Here is a 22,688-nt window from a genome sequence, read left to right as displayed (position 1 = left end):
AACTTACATAACTAATTTAACAATTTTTCCTGTGAAGTAATTACATCGAATAATATATTGCCTTCATTACTCTTCCCACTTCTTTGTTAGGTTCCAAAACCACAGAAAAACTATGTAAATAGACTTATAAAAAAATTAATAAACTATGTTATCTACAAATATGAACTTCAATTTATTTATTTTGAAATTGCAATCTTGCAATATTAGTGGTTTGTTATTTATCGTTGTTTATTATGTGCATGAATAATAAAATAAAAATACAAAGACACCATGATTTTTATGTAATTTGGTCGATAGATCTACATCTACTGGATCACGTCCAGCTATCAAGTGAATCCACTAAAATTTAAATAATGTTACAATCACACAAATTAAAAAATCTTTTTATGATGTCTCTATGATGAAAACTTTCAGCATACTACACTTGACGAGCACCCAGCTTCACTCGAACTCACATCAATACCAAGGAATGCTATCTCCCAAAAACGTCACATTTCCCTCCCGAGGAATGAATCACCGATCAGTAAATGTTTGTGCAACACCAGAAATAGAAAAGCTCTCAAAACTGAATGATAAGGTGAAGCTGATTGAACCTTGTCGTAACAGTTATTGCGGAAAAAAAGAACAAAATGCGTTTTTTTTCAAATAAAAGTCTATCACGACTATTGATACTCTCTCAAAATAACATAGTAATCACAATGTCTATCCCTCCACGAAATCTCCATAGCATATTGAATAGATCTTGGCTAGTTTTATCATTATCCAATCTAGAGTTTTCCTTTAAAACTTGAATTATGAACCTCAACAATTATTCAGCACATATCCATTGTCAATAATTAAGCATAAGAGTTTTGATAAGCCTTATCAATATCGATATAATCTGAATGATATATTTCAATCATATATCATTACTTTCCAAAAGATAAAGACAAACCAACTGCTCCTATCACTGTTCAAAAGATAATATCAAATAAAAATCCACAACAATATCTCCTGATCAGTCTATCAACAATCCAAGAAGATCAAAACAAGCCAATACCAAAAAACACAACTAAAAAGTCTCCTCCTTTGACTTGTTTTGAACACAACCATGCAAACAAAACATTTAGTCCTCTTCTGTGTCGAAACAAACAAAGGAATAGACATCAAACAGTAGCAACATTAGTATGTTAACCACCACTCTGAAATCTTTTCTTGTATATTCATTGTTTTCTCAAGAAACTGTTCAAAAGAATTTCATTAGCAAAGATCAAGTTAAAGCATACGATAAACATTTAGAAATGTGAATCTTAGTGTCAACAGTAGCTGGACAATACCCTTATTTTTAAAAACAAGTTTATCATGCATATCAAAACTAGTATCAAAATTAGATACAACAACAAATTAGTTCATTTTATAAGTCAACATCAAGCTCATTAGATGACAAAATCACAAGAAACTGTTAGAGATTTTTCTCAAATTCATGTTTTTACTTATACATGAACATGAAAAATAATATGCGGAAGCGGATCGAGAATTACCTCCGGCCATTGAAAATTTGTAAGTTTCTCTGATTTTCTTTCAGTTGAAGCCTTCTAAGCACTCCACCATCTCGATAGATGGTGTATATTTACTTATGACGTGTGTATGCTTAGGGACCTCAATCGCTCTATTTATAGGCGTTTCTCATACCATCGATGAGTGTATCGGGACCCGAGATTCAGAAGGAGAATCGTGTACGCATCTAAATTTTCTTGGCAGTCGTCAATATCAATTTGTACACGCTATTTCTTTTAATATGTGTCACATTTTTCTTACATTCTCCCACTTGACACATATATCTCATTTATCATAGGAGAAGACAAAATATATGAATCATGGCGATAAGTCATCTTAAAACGAATATTATCTTCCATTTATTACAATGCATTATGTCTCTCAAATCTGTATAACTTAATGAATAAACCCAATGTTTATTCGAGGTCCTAACTTTATTGATATTTCTCAAATCAATGAATGTGTACACAACAAATATGAGAAAATATCACATAATAGTTTCATTAAATTTGTTACAACAAAATTACATAAAGGAACCAAGTCCCATTCTTTCTGTATGATCCTTAAATTTCAATGGTGGCATGCCCTTAGTCAAAGGATCCGCAATCATCAATTCAGTGCTAATGTGCTTGATAAGTAACTTCTTATCTTTAACACGTTCTCGTATGGCTAAATACTTAATGTCGATGTGCTTGCTTCGACTACCACTTTTGTTATTTTTAGCCATAAAAACAGCAGCTGAATTGTCACAATATATTCTTAATGGCCTAGATATAGAATCCATAATTCTAAGCCCTGAAATGAAACTCTTCAACCATACACCATGTGAGGTTGCCTCAAAACAAGATACAAACTCAGCTTCCATAGTGGAAGTAGCAGTCAATGTCTGCTTTGCATTTCTCCAAGATACAGCTCCACCAGCTAGCATGAAAATATATCCTGAAGTGGATTTTCTTGAGTCAATGCAGCCAGTGTAGTCTGAATCAGAGTAGCCAATTACTTCCAAATTCTCAGTTCGTCTGAACATAAGCATATAATCTTTGGTCCCTTGAAGGTACCTCATTACTTTCTTTGCTCTGATATCTTCCCAACATCCCAACAACAAATGCAATGTCAGGTCTAGTGCAAACCTGAGCATACATCAAGCTTCCGACAGCAGAAGCATAAGGAATATTTTTCATTTGTTCCCGCTCTAGATCATTCTTTGGGCATTGGCTCAAATTGAATTTATCGCCTTTCACAACGGGAGCTATACTTGGTGAACAATCTTTCATCCGATATCTCTCTAAAACTTTGTTTATATAGGTTTCTTGAGATAGACCTATAATACCTCGAATTCTGTCTCTATGTATCTTAATGCCAATGACATAAGATGCATCGCCCATATCCTTCATATCAAAGTTTTTAGAGAGAAATTGTTTCACCTCATATAACAAACCCTTATCATTGGTTGCAAGTAATGTATCATCCACATATAGAATAAAGAAACAAATCTTGCTCCCACGGACCTTCTGGTATATACATTGATCCATGGGGTTCTCAAAGAATCCAAATGAAAAGATAACATCATGAAATTTTAAATATCATTGACGGAAAGCTTGTTTCAATCCATACATAGATTTCTTAAGCTTACAAACCAATTGCTCACCATTACTAGAGAAAAATCTCTTCCTCTAGTTCTCCATTGAGAAAAGCTGTTTTCACATCCATTTGTTGCAAATCTAAGTCAAAATGTGCAACTAATGCTAGAATGATACGGAGAGAATCTTTCTTAGATACAGGAGAAAAAGTCTCCTTATAACCGATTCCTTCCTGCTGAGTGAATCTTTTAGCAACGAGTCTTGCTTTATACCTTTCAATGTTGCCTAATGAGTCTTTCTTTGTTTTGAAGACCCATTTACATCCAATGGCTTTTACACCATCAGGCAACTGAACAAGATCCCAGACTCCATTAACTGTCATAGAATTCATCTCTTCTTTCATAGCATTAAACCATAGTTTTGACTCATTACAACTCATAGCTTGTGAAAACGTTTCAGGATCATTTTCGGCTCCAATGTTAAAGTCCGATTCTTGTAAATACACAACATAATCACTAGATATAGCTAATCTTCCTATTCTAGTAGATCTCCTTAGGTTGTTTGGTTGATCAACAATTTCTTGTTGTTCTTCATTAACAACTTGATCTACTGGATTTTCATCAGCGATTTGTGGAACTTCAGTAATCGGTTGCCTAACACCCATTTGGTCTTGAGGGGTGTGAATAACGACCAATCTATCATTTGAATAAAAGGGTTGTGAATTAATGTGATCTTTCTCAAAAATTATGTTATGATCACTCCCACTAATCAAGTCATTTTCAAGAAATTTTGCATTTCTTGATTCCACAATTCTAGTGTTGTGAGATGGACAATAGAATCTGTACCCTTTGGATTTTTCGGCATACCCAATGAAATATCCACTTATAGTTCTTGGGTCCAGTTTTTTTTCATGTGGGTTGTAAACTCTTATTTCAGAAGGATAACCCCAAACACGTATATGTTGCAAACTCGGTTTCCAACCTTTAAATAACTCAAATGGCGTCTTTGGGACAGCCTTAGTTGGAACTCGGTTTAATATATACACAGCTGTCTTAAGAGCTTCAGTCCACAAGGATTTAAGAAGTTTAGAGCTACTAAACATGCTTCTCACCATATCCGATAATGTTCGATTTCTCCTCTCAACTACACCATTTTGGTCCGGAGAACCAGGCATAGTATATTGGGCAACAATCCCATGTTCCTGGAGAAACTTCGCAAACGGACCAGGTGCCTGTCCATTTTCAGTGTATCTACCGTAATATTCTCCACCTCTATCTGTTCTCACAATCTTAATATGTTTTGCGCATTGCTTCTCCACTTCAGCCTTAAAAACCTTAAAGGCTTCAAGTGCTTCGTTTTTATTATGAAGCATATAGATATACATGTATCGTGAGTAATCATCAATGAAAGATATGAAGTATTTCGGACTTTTCATGTCCATATCTGGACAACAAATATCGGAATGTATGATTTCTAATATTTCTGTACTGCTCTTGGCACCTTTTTTAGACTTATTGGTCTGCTTTCCCTTAATGCAATCCACACAAGTCTCAAAATCAGTAAAATCTAAAATACTAAGTACTCCATCATTCACTAATCTTTTAATCCTCTCTATGGAGATATGTCCCAATCTCCTGTGCCACAATATAGAGGAATCTTCATTTATAACACATCTTTTAATACATCCTTGAACATGCATAGTGGTGTTATTATTTTGTAAAGAAATAGAGAAAAGACCATCAAAAACATTGTACCATTTCCAATAAGATTTGATTTATAAAACAAATTTATTGATTTATCCAAAACTGAAATGAATAACCAAGGGGTACAAGTTTTGAAACTGAAATTAAATTCCTAGAAAAACTAGGAACATAAAATGTCTTTTCTAATTTTAAAATATAACCACTATTCAACACTAGGCAGCAAGTCCCAATAGCCTCCACATGCGAAGACATCTTGTTTCCTGAATAGATGCTCCGTTCATTTTCTATTGGCTTCCTTAAGTTTTGCATACCCTGCAAGGTATTTGTAACATGGATTGTAGAACTAGAATCAATCCACCATGTGTTATAATCATATTAACCATATTAGATTCATAACCGAAAAATGAAGTAGGAATACCTTTCTTTTCAAGTCAGTCTTAAAATTTATTGCAATCCTTCTTCATGTGTCCCGTCTTTTTACAGAAGAAACACTTGGATTCTTTCTTAATGTCAGGTTGAGGTGGAATTATTCCTTTGCCTTTTTCCCTTGACTTTGGCTTACTTCTTATACTTTCCTTGTGTAGTCATAAAAATATTATCACTTGTTTCCATCAACAACCTTCCTTCCTCTTGAACACACATGGTCATTAATTCATTGATTGACCATTTATCCTTATGTGTGTTGTAAGAAATTTTGAAGGGTCCATATTGTTGTGGAAGAGTGCATAAAATGTAGTGCACAAGAAAAGTTTCAGACATTTCCACTTCAAGTGTCTTTAGCCGAGCCGCTATATCCCGTATTTTCATTATGTGCTCTCGCACACCTCTCACACTGGTAAGCCTTAATGAAGAGAATTCCATAATTAGGGTACTGGCAAGTGCCTTATCTGAAGACTGAAACTGTTAATCAATAGCCTTAAGTAGTTCTTTGACATTATTATGCTGGTCGACAGAACCACGCATACCAGCAGAGATTTTTGTCTTTATGAACATTACGCAGAGTCGATTAGATCGATCCCATTTTTCATAAATATCAACATCATCCGGAATGCTGTTTTCAGTAATAGCATATGGTTCGTCTTTCCTTATAGCATAATCAATATCCATCCACTCTAATTGAAGAAAAATTCTTTCTTTCCATATTTTATAATTATCACCCTTCAGTTCGGGAATGTCACATTTCATATCAGAAAAACTCGCAGGTTGCATAACTGCACAAAATATCATATGCTTAAAAATTTTGAGACAATATCATGTTTTACTAATGTAATTCATGTTTTTTTTTTAAAATCTAGTGACATAAAATTTGCATGTGGGCTAAAATTTTAATTCAATAAGATTTTTCTGTAACTTTATGATAAAACTATCAAAAATGTATTTGTCCTTAACCCCTGAGGGTAAATTAAGAAAAATATAATTTGATATTTTAACCTAATTAGTTATATAAATATAATAAAAATCCTTGTGAGGTAAAATTTATTATGTTTATATAATTAATTACAATTGATGTCCATTATGTGATCCAAATCCACTTAATGCAAAAATTTTCATAATTAAGGATGTTGTGGCTATTCCTCAATTATTTAAAATTATACGGTTCACCGGACAAAACTTTGGCTTTACTTTAATACTTTATATAATAATTATTTAGTAACATAATCAACATTTTTCAAGAGTGCTCCCAGGAAAGATAGGCAGTGCTAAGGCCCTTTAAATACCTAACTCCTAGTCAGAGCAACATTCCTCAGGGAGACCAGTGGCTAGTCAAGGACAGTTTAAACCGATCTATGAAGAACTCCCTCAGATCATGTTTTCTCATGTCACCTTATAATTATATTTACTTTAATTATTCACATTTATGTGAATCTTTATAAGACAAAATTTTTCTTTAAATAACTTTATATTCACATTTTTACTTAATATGAACAAATACGTTCCCCATCAGTTTTTCTCTTCAATCAGAGTAGTGATAGAGTGAGGATCACATTTATATGAAAATGTGGGCTCCTCATCAGTTTTTTTCTTTTATCAGAGTAGTGATAAAGTGACGATTATTTGTTCATTTGTGAATATATGAAATATTGTATTTTATAATTTTATATTCACATCTTTACTTAATATGTTCATTTCAAATTATAAACTACTTAATATAATTTAATATGAACATAATGTGAATATTGATGTACCAATTATTTTTCAATATTATTTGCATTTTAAATTTCAAGAATAAATACAAACATAATATTAAATTTGCATGTACATATCAAACACTTATCCATAATATTTGACATTATATCTAACATGCAAAATTAATTTCTAAACATGTATTAGAAATTACGTCGATATTTGGAATTATTTTAATGTGTACAAATTATTTAACCTAATGCTATATGTATACTGAATTACACATATAACTTAATTACACATTAATTAATTATTTATTATTATTATTATTAAAAATAATAAAATAAATAAATATATTTTAATGAGAATTGATGGCAATCAAAATATGTGGGCCCCATATTTATTTACTAATTTTTTTTTAAAAAAAATCATTACCGACATTTTTTTTATACAATTCTTTAACATGCATGGGCCATAATTCTTTATATCAAATGGCGTTGCACATGCCTTTTCAGAATGAATTATTATAGAATGCATTATTTCATCTTCTTCACGCATGCGACCGAGAAGTTCATTACAGAATTTTTAGAAACTTTTCATACGAGAATTCTCCGAAATTCTTTCAGGTAAATCTCTTAATATTATTATGTTCGTCCTCAAATTCAAGGTTTTTATGCAAAAACCTTCAGAAGTAAATTTTTTACGATATCATATTTTCAGAAAACGAAAACAAAATTTCAAGGCAAATGTATCACGGCTCTGATACCAAATGTTAGAAATTTTTCTCAAAATCATGTTTTTACGTATACATGAACATGAAAAATAATATGCGGAAGCAGATCGAGAATTACCTCCGGTCATTGAAAATTTGTAAGTTTCTCTGATTTTTTTTCGGTTGAAGCCTTCTAAGCACTCCACCATCTCGATAGATGGTGTATATTTACTTATGAGGTGTGTATGCTTAGGGACCTCAATCGCTCTATTTATAGGCGTTTCTCATACCATCGATGAGTGTATCGGGAGCCGAGATTCAAAAAGAGAATCGTGTACGCATCTAAATTTTCTTGGCCGTCGCCAATATCAATTTATACACGCTACTTCTTTTAATATGTGTCACGTTTTTCTTACAGAAACAACATTCAGTATCAATGAAAAACTCAAAAAATCTCAAGTATACGTGCTCAACAAGAGTTTTTAAGAGTTCAGAAATATTTCTTATACTCAAACCCACAAATTTATATTCATTAAAATATTTAGATATCAATAATATTAGACATGAGTTGTTCATACTTGAGACAAATCAAGAGGCTCCATGACTTAAATCACATTCTAAGAAAACCTTCTATTGGATTTTTTAGATAGCTTTTTTTCACCATTTTCCTCATTTTCTCCATTTCATCTTCCTTATCATTTTTCCTTTATTTTTTTATAATAGCCAAGAATAGATCTTGAGTCACTAGAAAGTTTCTTTGATCAATTAATTACAAGAACAAAAAAATGTCTCAAAATGTATTCACCTCACAACCTAGCTCAAATCAATTCAAAAATTCAATTTTCTAAACTTCTAGGCTCAAATATTCAAAAATGTACCTCAAGAAAATAATTTACATGGCACATATAACCATATTTTTGTAAGTATCTCAAATCTCACAGAATCTAGTGTCTTCAGTGCAAATGTCAACAATTTTTCTTTCTGTTGCAACATATCTTAGAACAATGTTTTTGTCAATAAATTTGAATCCAAACATTCTTTCGAAGACGAGTAAGCCACAAAATGATTTATACCAACTTTTATAACCCTAACTTTTTTGCTACCATTTTGACTCAATTCAATATCTGGAGGCGTAGATCTTGATATTTTTTGTATGAAACACATAATCCTTTTCTTTTTCAAATCTCTTAAATACTCAAAACATTTAGGTCTTATATAGGTTCACAATAATGGCAAATCAGAACAAATTTAGTGAACTTACCTACACGTCTTTGAGGCTGATCTTTCTTTATTTAATGAACATTGTACGTCTTTCAGTCTGGAATTTTCCATTCATCTTTCTCTTATGAACATTGTTCTTGAAATTCACGCATTTCCTTAGATCGTGTTCCAGTTCGATCATTGTTGTCTCTTTGCAAAGATAAAATATGATCAAGATTATTGGTTCCCATATTAAAAAACTTAATTCATGATTGCAAGTTAATGAGTCATTTAGAGTGTCATTCAATTTATTTTCACTTCTTGCAACAACCAATACATGCTCATGTGCAAGTTTTTTCAATTATTCTTTCTCCTTTTCAAGAGCCATCACTTTTTTTTCTCTATTTCAGAGTTCTTTTAACTAACTAGCTTCCACATCATATACATGTGAATAAGCTTCAAAGACTTCACCTTCCTCTAAATCTTTCTCACTATCTTTACCATCTTCCGAGTCACTTTCAGTCTCGAAGTACTGTCTCAATGTTGTTCCACTGTGATGGATCGGTTTTAGGCACCTGCGAGGGTGATTCAAACACAATATTCTCAATGAGCTGCAATAGCTCGTGTTCTAAAAATGTAAACACCGATGAATTAGATCGAGTTTGGTTTTAAACCAAGCGGAAAATACTCGAAATAATCCTTCGTTAAGAAAGCTAATCAGTTTAAAGTTTTAATTTGTGTAAACTGATTAACTGATATAAGGAAGATCATTTCTTGCATATATCAGTTCATTTATGGTGAGAATTGAATTGATAACAGCTTGAACTGATCAAATCAGTTTGAAAACAATAGTTAAACATTTATTTACACAAGATATGTTTATGGATGTTCAGAGATTTCAATTGCTCCTACGTCACCTCTTCCTCCTACGTCACCCCTTCTACCACCTCAGTTATGTTCCAATAGAAGTCTTTGATTTATACAATGCCTTTTACAAACCCACTCAGCTTAGGACTTACATTACTGCCTAACTGAAGGCAACACCTTCCAGCCAACACTTGTTTAACGTCTATGTGTCAAAGACTACATACACAAGTTTAACGTCTTTGTGAAATACTCACTCAACTTATCAGTATGCTCAATTCTCTGTACGTGTGAGTTGTAATGCCCGAGATTGGCATTCTATTAATCTGAGATTATCGATTTTGAACTGATATGATTATAGACGGATCATTCCGAGACCAGATTGGCCAAGCATATGAATGACACAATTTTTGGGGCAGAACTATTGGCGCCCGAGCGGTAGTTTTTGACCGCCCGAGCGCCAATGTTCAATAGGAACATGTTTTGGACAGAGAGTCTGGCGCCCGAGCGGTAGTTTTTGACGGCCCGAGCGCCAAGTGCATAACAAGTCAAGGGATAGGACAGAACATGCCGCGCCCGAGCGGTAACTTGCAACCGCCCGAGCGCCAACTGGAATTCAAGAAAAATGAGACACGTTTCAAAGACATACAACTTGACATATATATATATATTTCTTCCTTCAGAATTCATGATAAGAAGCAAGGAAGGAAACCGAGAAGTCACCTTAAAAATCCTTACGTCTTTTATCTTGTAGAATTGTGATTTGAGAACGATCCGTCCGTCAGAAATTCAATCCGACTTCAGTACTGAGTTTCTATCGACGAAAGCTCCAACTGGACGTAAGTTTTATTACGTTTTGTTATGTTTTGAAAATATGATGTTGGAGGAATTAGATATGATTCATATATGATGGTTCTGATATGTTAGACAATTGTATAATCGAAACCGGAATGAAGAACAGATTCTGTATGAAATTGTTATGATTTTCAGAGTTGAATTGATTGAGATTGATATCAGATTTGTATTGTATCGATTATGAGTTGTGGTAATTGATGTCTGTTGAATTGTATTGCTGGGTATATTGAGATTATACAGTTATACTGTTGAAACAGAATTTGATTCAGTTCTGATTATATCTAGTATTGATCTGAGTTGTATATTGATACGATATCCTCGATATTTTCATTGCCAGATTGAGTATTGACAGACATTGAATCCGAGACTTCGACAAAGTTAGATCGACTGAAAGAAAGGTATAAATCAATGTTGATTCGGGATTGCACAACTCGAGTTAGATTAACTGGAGTTTCCCAAAATCACATACTGAATGATTATTGCATTGATATTTGCAATTCTTGATATTGTTATGCTTAGTCTATTGATCTATAGCAAATCATGAGTTAGAGTTGGGCAGATCCGCCTAGTCTATGGCAGAATCGCCATGGCAGAACCGCCAAGTCACTGGACTTTTGGATATATATCGATATACTGAGGAGAAGTCCGACTCTTATTGCAGATCTTCGATATAGACAGCCAAAGTCTGGGACTAAGAACGTACCAGTATCTATCTGGGGTAAATTAGATGGGAGAACGTTGCGTTCTTATTCAGATCGGGATCCCTAGATTAGAGATGAGTCGAGTCTGAGATGACGAGTCTAGAGTTGATTTACAGTTTTATATCGATACATGTCTTTCAGATTTGATACATGCTATTGTTATGTGTTTCATGCTTTTATATATATGTTTTTATATGACTGCATGTTTACTTTGTTTATACTGGGATTGTATTTCTCACCGGAAGTTATCCGGCTGTTGTCTTGTTTGTATGTGTGCATGACAACAGGTGGGGCAGGATCAGGATCAGGAAGAGGATGAGAGATTACGATTAGCATGGAGATCCGGACTTAGAGTAGATTGATTTTCAGTACTTGATGTAGTAACTGAACTTGAGTGTGAGATAAATAATGTTGTACAAGACTTGTACTTTTATATTGACATGTATATCAGAGTGTTTATATTACGTTTCCGCATTTGCATTTTAAGAAAAAAAATTTATGTCCCACATTTCTTAATTGTTATATTGATTCTTAATAATAATTAAGAAGATGAATTAGGTTCGAGTCCCCACATGAGTGATGGTGTGTGAGTGTGTGGGAATTGATCTATAAATACAACACGAAAGTGTTCTCATACACTGAGAATTTTGCTTCTAGACTAAGTAGTTGGGATGCCCTATTTTTCTCTTCTTTTCTGATCTTCACACACTTGTTTGTTGATGGTATTGATCTTGTATTTATACAGGCAATGAGACCGTACACCAAGACTTATGAAATATGTTCGTTGCAGTTTGAATTAATTCTTGGCTTTAAGCTTTGCTGCAATGTTCACTATTGTACTTTGATTGTACAATTGCTTTTATACTGTTGTGCACAGCTGGATTCCACTTAGATAAGCTTGTCGTGTTCTACAAACTGATCGGCTCCTAACTGATGTTCTGAACTGGTCAATTGAATTGATCTTGAACTGATTCGGAGAATTCAGTTGGCTCGTCAGCTGAACTGATTTCGTTGCTTCAGTTGAACTGGTCAGCTGTGCTCTTCATTAGTTGAGATGTTCATCAGCTAGGGCTTCTGAAGTTCTTCTGCCAAATTGCTTATCAGCTGGACAATCAGTTGAACTAGTTCAGTTTGGGCGATCAGTTGACACTTTTAGTTTGAGTCTCGGTAGCTTCAGTTTTGGCTCGTTAACTGATCAGTTCGAATCTTGATCAGTTACATCTTCTGCACACTTAGGTAAATTCATTAAAAACAAAATAACAAGTTTTGTTAACATCAAAATCAAGATTGCGAACATGAAATGTTCCAACACACTGTTTGTTGCAACATCTTGTATGACAGGTTTAGGGCAGAAGTCTTCCATCAATTTCTTCCCAGACATATTTGTATAGACATTCGAAGCAATATGATTGCCAACATGATCCTCGTTCTCCTCATGACTTCTTTCAGATTCCATGTCACTCCATGTCGTAGTCAAGGCTTGTTTATTTCTTTTGAGTGTGTTGGCACATTCAACTTGAACAAGGCCAAACCTATCACATTCATTACATTGAATTTTCTTTCTTCTATCCATTCCTTTAAATTTATTCGTAACAGTTTTGCTTTTCCTGAAATTATCAAAATTTGAAGATTTATTAGATTTTTTAAAATTTAAATACTTACCCTCCATTTTCCACTTAAACAAAATTTCAATCAAATTTTTGGTGAGACGTGACACTAATTCAGTCAGTTCATCCTCACTGTCAGATACATCAATTCCCTCAGCTGCTTGTAAAGCAATTCCCATGTATTTTTCCTTGTGCTTGAATGTCATCTCAAATGTTTGAAGATACCTCATCAATTTATCAAGTTTCATGGAGCCAACAACCTTTGTCTCTTGAATTGCCGCCATTTTTATGTCGAGTATTTTAGCAAAAGATCTCAAAGTTTTTCTAACAAGCTTTGAATCAGAGTATATTTTCCTAGAGAAAACGCCTCATTTGCTATGTTACACGACTTGATATTATTTTATCTTAATTCATCCTTAACTCTTCAAATCTAGAAGCAAGAATTTGAAGCTTCGAAACTTTTACATGAGTCGTATCGTCATGTGCAGTTACAAGGATTCTTCATGCATCATTTACAGATTCACAAGTGGATATCAGTACAAAATGGTTACAATTAACGGCATTGAAAATTGCATTCAAGGCTTTCAAATTGTTGTAAGCCAATTGATCATCATTAGCATTCCAAGTTACTTCAGGTTTGAAACTTTTTTTAATGATCTGTCTTCGTTGGGTGCTCTCATACTGTCAAAATTGATTTCCAAGCCTTTTCATCAATGAACTTTATGAACGCCCTCATGCTTGCATCTCCAATAGGAGTAGTTTTCACCATCCAATAGTGGTGGTCTGGAAATAGATCATCTCACAAAATCCATTCGTACAAAACCAAACAAACACAACAAGGATCACACTGTAATAAATAATGAATATGCTTTGATACCAATTGAAAACTGTGTTATCTTGTAGTATTAATGGCTTGTTCTTTATCATTTTTTATTACACACATGAATAACAAAATAAAGAACACAAAGAAACCATGATTTTAACATAGTTCGATCGATGGATCTATGTCTACAAGGCTATGCTCAGATATCAAGTGAATCCACTGCAATTTAAATAATGTTACAATCACACGAGGACATAGACAAATAAAAAAACTCTATTTTTTATGACGCCTATGTGATGAACATTTTCAGCAAACTTCACTTAGCAAATATCATTCGTCTTTTATTCCGCTTTGCTTGAACTCGCTTTAATATCACAGAATGTTCTTTCCCGAGAACGTCACATTCCTCTCCCTAGGAATAAATCACCAATCAGTGAATATTTGTGCACCACCAATAACAGAAAATCTCTCAAAACAAAATGATGAGGTGAAGCTGATTGAACCTTGTCATAACAGTTATTACGACACAAAATGAACAATATGTGTTTTACTTCACAAAAGTCGCTTATTTCAACTAATACTCAAATAATATAACCACGACAATGTCTATCCCTCCACAAAATCTACACAGCAGATTGAATAGATCTGGGCTAGTTTTATCATTATTCAATCTAGAGTTTTCCTTTGAAACCTACAATATGAACCCGGACAATTATTCAACACATATTCATAGTTAAACAATAAACATAACAGTTTCGATTATCCATATCAATATCGATATAATTATATTAGCTTGGGTGTTGTTTGCAGTTTTGTAAACACAGAGAATAAACATTTATCAATTTATATGATGAGAGCTTAGTATTAATAACAACTATTTAAGACCTAGAACATCAAATTCGTAAAAATACTAAGCAAACTTTAGAACACATAAAATCAAATCACTGAACATTTTTGGTTTCATCAGCTTCTGTAGATTCTTCTTCTTCACCACTATCTTTTGTTCCCGACGGTATAGCTTCATCAGTTTGTGCACCAACATCTTGATCTTCTTCCCTTTTTTGTCCATAATGGACAGCCAGTTCCAGCATCCGTCTATAATCAGCAGCAAGATTTTCATAGTAAACCGGATCAGTCTTTGTTCGAGTGATTTTGGCCAGATCATGATCAAGCTGAGCCTGGATGTCGGTTGTAGAGATAATGACATAATCAGTGGAGGAGGCAGTGTTGTGAGAAGCTTGGGTCATGTTGAAAACATCATGCACATAATTGAACTCAGACCAATGTAGGTCTATCTTCCTGTTTCTCTTAAGCAGAGCAGGGACAATCTTTAACAGCTCACTGAAATCTGACAACTGCTCATCAATGTTTATGATGAATCCTTGAGATTCAAGAATTCCATAATCATTGAAGGGAATGGGAGTTCGGATGCTTTAAATCCTCCTCCAGCAAACTGTGGCACTGTCTTAAAAACCAATTTTCCAAAATTGAGAGTAAGAGTTCCAATGAAAATAAATTCAGGGCCTGTGGTTTTGTCACCATTTTGGAATTGGATGGAGTCCAATTGCGTATAGCAACCTCGTGAAGCACAAAATAAAAAGAAGTTAATTTTGCTGCAGAAAGGCAAACTGCATGCCTTGGAAACTACATGATCAAACCTCTTGTCAACACCGATGTAACCTCGTGAATATCTGGTTGAAGTCCATCATCTACATTAGAAGGAGCATTGAAGAAGGTGTTGATTACTGCATGATTAAAATTGTACACTTTGTTCTGAACTAACACCCTTCCAAACTTTTCGGAACTCTTATCATCTAATCCAGGTGAGAGGTTGGTATAAAACTCAACAACTGAATTTTGACATTATGGAGCACCATAGACACAGTAGAAAATATCCCTCGAAGTTTGAGAAATGCCACCAAATTGTGTCTTAGAAAGACATCAATGTCCACATTCTTTTCCTCAATAAACTCACTATTTTTATATACTGACCACTGTGCAAGAGCCTTTTCGGTATAGGACTTTGTACTGAATGCCTTGTCCAAATAACAAATTTTAAATTATGTGTCGTCCGGAGTGTCCTCAGCATCTAGCTCAACATCTTCACTTCAAATATCAACATCCCCAGTACCTTCAAATTCTTCTTCAGCAAAGGAAGAATATAAACTGTCAGAGGAATCAGGCTTGTTATCAGCAAACTCTTGCTCCATCTTAACATCAGGTTCATCATCAGACTCATCAGCAGTAACCATAGGGCCATAGTCCTTGTCCTTCTTTAAATTCACCAAATATTGAGCAAGAGGGACCATATCATCATAAAAAAGGTTGGTTCCTCATAAACAAACTGAGGGGTAGTATATGAGGGAATTGTTTCATCTCCAGTAGATGAACTGCAATTATCCACAGATGTGGTCTTGGCATGAGCCACAAGCTCTTAATCCTCATCTTTCGAATCATCTCCAGAGGTGAAGTCTGTGTCGACAAGGGAAGGTTCGACAGATGATTCACTCGTGTAAAAGAATATTTTAGATGGTGGGAAGTCAGGATTGTATCCATCTTGTCATTTGGAACATCAAACACGAGGTGGTGTAAGGAACACCTTGCGCAACACAGAATAATCGGGAGGATTATCCACTTCAATTTCATTTCCTTGTTCTTCTGGAGCAATCGTTTCAAGAGGAACAAATACTTCCTCAACATGAACAATATCTAGTGCCGAAACGTTAATCTCTTCTGTGGGTGTTGTCTCAACAGGGATAACATTCTCCTTGTGACACATCTCACTTCGGATATCAAGAGGATCAAAACATTGCCCTGCCATTAGCGAATTTAGAGACAGTTACGAAAATCGCAAAAAAATTTAGGTGAGAGAATAGATGATGTAATTCGAGTTAGAAATTCAAAGAATTGTGTGAGTGAAATATGAAATAGTGAGAATTGATAGACAAAGAGATAATCACAATTTACTCAATGGTAACAAAATCAAAATTAATAACAACCCTTCAAATCTTAATAGATCGGGCAGAAGTTACCAAAGGTAAAAATGGGATGACATGCAAAATTTTGAATATTTAGGAAAATAAACGGCACAATTTAGGAAATAATCCGGCACAATTTATATCAAAAATAATTTCCAGATTTAAACTACATGCCGGCTTAACACCACTAAAGCATAAGAAATAATAAATATTTGATTTGTAGCAAATAGCGTTTTTTACCTTATGTTCTTCGTTGAAAACTTATAAATTTCCGAGCAAAAAATTATTCACAAACATATATATATGCATGAGCTAATTATACCTAAAAACATAAAGGAACATAATAGAAACATGAAAAGGTGTGCATGATGCGTTCACAAATGAGGTGTTTTCACTGATGTTACCAACATTCTCTGACAATACTTCCAGTTCTAAAAGCATAATCTTCATTGAACTCACTTAATTAGTTTTTCCATTCTTTTTCTTCTGATACAGAACCCAATCCCTCTCTATTTAATTTATTCTCTCAATTTTCTCAAATCACTTTTCACATGGGACAAGATCATAGAGTACATGAGCATCCCTCAACTACTTTGTGACTTAATAAGAGAAAATTTCATGGTCAAGTATGTGACTTGTAATAAAACTAAGAAACTGAAAGCACATAAAAAATTAGCCATCACAGTTCGAACACCACATATAAAAACATGAATGAAAATTTAGAATGTCTAATGTCCTAAAAAATGCACATGCATGTTAGGTGTTATCCTATATGTTATAACATCCAAGGCAACATCCGTGAGTGATCAGAATTCACACATGTTGAGAGACTTCTTATGATTGGAGAAACTCTCGAAATCTAATATTTTTGTTAATATGTCTACCAATTTGTTATTACTCCCAACAAATTTCATACGGATCAAACCTTTCTCCACTAAATCTCAAATAAAATGATATCTAATGTCAATGTGTTTTGTTTGAAAGTATTTACTGAATTTTTTGAGATATCAATTGCACTTGAATTATCACAGTAAACAATGAGAGTCTCACTCTTAAGGCCATAGTCATCTACCATTTGATTCATCCATAGAAGTTTGGAGCAACAACTTTCATCTGTCACATATTTTGATTTAGCAATTGAGAGTGACACAAAGTTTTACTTGCTACTATACCATGAAACTAAGTTATTCCCAAGGTAGAAACAACCTCCCATATTACTTTTTCTATCATCTAAATCTTTAGTCGAACCAGCACCAGAAAATCACACTAAGTTGATATTGGTCTCTTGAGTGTGCCACAATCTTAAATCTATGGTTTCCGCTATGTATCGTAGGATACGTTTAACTGATTTTAAGTGCAAGATATTAGGATTTGCTTGGTTATACCTAACACACAAACATACACTAAAAATTATATTGGGATGAATTGCAGTCAAATACAAAAGACTTCCAATGATGCTGTGGTAGAGAATGTTGTCAACACCTTTGGTAACATCATCCTTGCACAATTTTTCACTCAAGCCAATGAGAGTTTTCACGTGTTTATCATTTTCATTTGAAAACTTCTTAACCAGATTTAGCATATTTGCTTTGACACATAAAAATATCATCATGCATTTGATTTATTTGAAGTCCAAGGAAAAAATTTAACTCAATAACCATGCTCATTTCGAATTGTGAAGACATGTATTCAACAAAATTATCCACATGCTTTTGTGAAGAAGCACCAAATATTATATCATCCACATAAACTTGGCATATGAGTATGTCAATATTCCACCTTTGAATAAACATAGTTTTGTCTACTTTACCTTGTTTGAATCCAATCTCAAGCAAATAGTCAGTCAACCTACCATACCATGCCCGTGGAGCCTTTTTCAATTCATATAATGCATTCTTTAGCTTATAAACACGGTCCAAGTGGTGATGATCTTCAAATCCTTTATATTGGCTCACATAAGATTCTTCATTCAAAATTTCATTCAAAAATGCACTGTTCACATCCATTTGATAAATTTTGATCCCTTAGTGACATGCAATGGCAAGCAACAGTCGGACATACTCAATGCAAGCTACATGAGTGAAGGTTTCATCAAAATCCACCTTCTTAACCTACATGTACCTTTAAACAACCAACCATGCTTTGTTTCTAATAAAATTTCCTAATTCATCAACCTTTATTTTTTTGAAAATCAATTTAGTTCCAATTACATTACCATGATCAAGCTTATGAACTAAATTTCACTCATCATTTTTTTTTTTGAAAATCCATTTAGTTCCAATTACATTACCATGATCAAGCCTAGGAACTAAATTTCACTCATCATTACGAGCAAATTGTTCAAACTTATTATGCATTGCATTGATCCAAAATTCATCTTTCAAAGCATCATTAATATTCTTTGGTTCAATGTGTGACACAAAACAAGAATGTCTTATCTGGTAGTACATGGAACTCAAGCATACTAACACAATCATTTTTTGATAGTCAACATTTTCTTTCCTTCGAGTTTGTATATCACCATGTGCATCTCCAATGATATGTGATGATGGATGATTCTTCTATATTTTGCTGAGTATATCTTTTCCATCATTATTAAATCATCATCACCTTGTTGATCATCCTTGGATTTTGTCCATGTTGTGCTGGGTGTTACAATATCAGGCACAACACTGAGATTTCCAGTTGTATGGACATTTCCAGAAACTCTTTTGTATCATACTCAGCTCTTTTTCTTTTGAGATCTGTAGATTCATCAAATAATACATTAATGGATTCTACAATCGTCCTAGTTCTTAAATTAAATATTTTATAGGAACAACTAATTGTAGAATATCCAAGAAAAAAACACTTGTCACTCTTTGAGTCAAACTTAGTTAGGTGATCTCTATCATACAAAATATAGCATATACATCCAAAAACATGAGGGTCTTTAAGATTTGGCATATTTCTCGTGATTATCTCATAAGATGTCATAGTAGAACAACTTATTAAATACACACAATTTGAAATATGACATGTAGTGTTTAAAGCCTCAGCCCAAAAACTCTTTGAGGTATTCTTTGAACTCAACATCACCTTAGCCATTTCTTGTAATGTTATATTCTTGTGTTCATCTATATCATTATGTTGTGGAGTTTTTGAGGCAGAAAACTCATGTCAAATACCTTTCTTATCACATAAAAATGAAAACAAGGAGTTCTCAAATTCCTTACCACAGTCGGTCGTGATTATACCTACATTCAAGTTATGCATGTTAGTAATCCTTGTGCTAGATTTTTAAATGCATCAAAAGTATCTGACTTCTCTTTGAGAAAGCTTATTCATGTGAAAAGTGAGAAGTCATCGACATACACAAAAGAATACTTTCTACCTCTATAGCTTTCCACTTTCGTATGACCCATAAGATCCATATGTAATAACTCAAGACAACGTGTTGTCCCGAAATATTGCAATACAGGGTATGACACCTGAGTTTGCTTAACTTTTTGAAAGGCTCCACAAACATACGGTACTCCAGAGGATAAATTGAACATACCTTTGTACAACATCATACTTGCAGAGGTTCTTTAATATCTCATGACTCGACTTTTGATGCCAAAGATCAAGTTCACTCACTTTTGCATATTTGCATGTAAGTTCTTCTCTTAATTGATAACAATTATCTGCAAATCTTGTACCTGTCATAACACACATGTTAGCATTATCAAAAACTTCACAATAACTTTTTCAAACTTAACATGCAAATCATCATCACACAATTGACTAATACTTATCAAGTTTAAGTTTAGTCCATCGACATGTAGCACATTATGAAGCTTGAGAAGTCCTTCAACATTCAGTGTTCTTTTTCCAACAATCCTTTTTGCTCCATCTCCATATATCACTCTGCCACTCTTTTGTTCAACATATTCCGTGAGATGTTCTCTTAAACCTGTCACGTGGCATGAGCTTCTACTATCAAAGTATCAGTGACCTGCAATGTTAGTTTTTAATGATGCATAAACAACATGAAAGTGAATTTTGATTTTTGGTACCCAAACTTTCTTCACCATAAGTCGTTTGTTGGAGGTGTTGCGGTAGGTGTAGTGGAACACCTTGAGAAAAATCTGATTTTCTTCCCATTATATGTAGTTGTGTCTCAGTTTAAAACAATACGATTTGATATGACCAGGTTTGAGAAAATAATGACAAACGAGGTAGAGTTTTCTTTGCTTCGTCTTCTGAGTGGAGACTTGCTTATTTGGTGGGAAGTTTTCTGGCCATAGCAGTGCCAGTAGGTGTACTTGATGTGTTACTGCTTTCTCTCACAAATACAATTGGTTTTGATCATTCTTCAACTTCAAACACACTGTTGTTGAAACCTAAACCAATCTTACTATCCCTACCCATAATTAGTATGGAATCAAACTTGGTTGTACAAGAGTTGAGCTTGGCAAGTGTCTCAGTTGCCTTTTCAAGGTCATCCTTGATTTTATACAATTCCAAATCCTTCTTGCTTAATATCACTTCGAGTTTGGCAACAACAAACTTTAGCTTAGTATTCTCTTTTGAGAGAGTTGTATTCAACTTGTTTCTTTTGATCCAGTAAGCATACAACTCCTCATATAACTTTTGTACACTTTCTAGAGTGATTTCTTCATCGTCAGCTTCCAAATCTTCATGATCACTTAAATTTCCAGAAGTTGTGGCCTTGAGACATACTGATTATTGAGTGATGTTCCGGCCAGGTGTTGCAACACCCAATAGATTGATTTGCAACCAGTGTCTTTATTCCAAAAGTGCATTTAGGGAAGTGTGACTTTCTACTTGGTTAGCTTCTTAATCTTCATCATATTCCTCAGTACTTAAAGAAACATTCAATCTTTTATTTTTGCGAAGCCTATTTGCACAGTCATTCACATAATGTCCAAAACCATTGCACTCTCTACATTGCACATAATCAAACCTTTTAGAATCAAATTGATTCTTACCTTTGTTCCTTTGCCTAAATTGTCATTGGGTAGGAAACTTCTGAGTTTTTTCAGGAGCATTTAGACTAAGAAACTTAGAATGTTTTCATGTCTTCTTTTTGTCTCTTATTTTTTTCAAATAATATCCAAATTTCTTCGTGATATAAAAGATATAGTTTTCGTAGAGATTCGACTCATTGACTATTTGTTACATTTGAAGAAGATTGTTTTAGAAACCATTAGAGACTTGGAAAACAATTGTCTTATCTTTGAACTTTTTCTGCAAATCTATATTCATCTCAAAAGTACGAAGTGAACTGATCAAGTCTTCCAGTGCGATTTGAGTTGTATCTTTTGCTTAATCAATTGCACAAATCTTGATATTCAATCGTTCTGGCAGAGATCTAAGTACTTTTCTAACCAGTCTTTCATTCGAGATTGGATCTCCAAGGTTAAATGCTTCATTAGCAATATCTCTGAGGCGAAGATCATAATCAATGATTGTTTCAGTCTCTTCCATCATCAGACATTCGAATTTAGATGTTAGCATTCTTAACTTTGTTCTTCACACTCTCAGATATTTCACAATATTTTTGAAAGATTTCTCATGAATTCTTAGCTGAAATATAGTTGGTGATCAGGCTGAACATATTTACATCGGCTGCTGTAAAGATGACATTTAGTGCCTTTGAATTGTAGTTAGAAATCTGGACTTCATCAGCTGTCCAGTCACTTTCTGGTTTGATCAGACTGTCACCATCTTCATCAACTCCTTTGAGTTGAGTCCAACAGCTGACAGTTCATTGTCATGCTCGTTCATCTAGAGATTTGATATAAATCCTTATTTTGAATTTCCAAAGGCTGTAGTTGGATCCATCCAAGACAGGTGGTCGAAAGGTAGAATTGGCAAGTGACACGTCGATTGAATTATATTTGTTAAACAAAAATAACCAGAATATGATACCACTTGAAATAAATTTTGTTTAACATAAAGATAAAAACGTTGTGTGCATTGGATGTCAATGTTATCCCAGATATCTTAACACCTAGTGA

The sequence above is a fragment of the Primulina tabacum genome, chromosome 4, assembly GCF_025594145.1.
Source record: "Primulina tabacum isolate GXHZ01 chromosome 4, ASM2559414v2, whole genome shotgun sequence".
NCBI classification, from domain to species: Eukaryota; Viridiplantae; Streptophyta; class Magnoliopsida; order Lamiales; family Gesneriaceae; genus Primulina; species Primulina tabacum.
The sequence above is the reverse complement of the archived record's forward strand: the minus strand, read 5'-3'. Positions refer to the sequence as shown.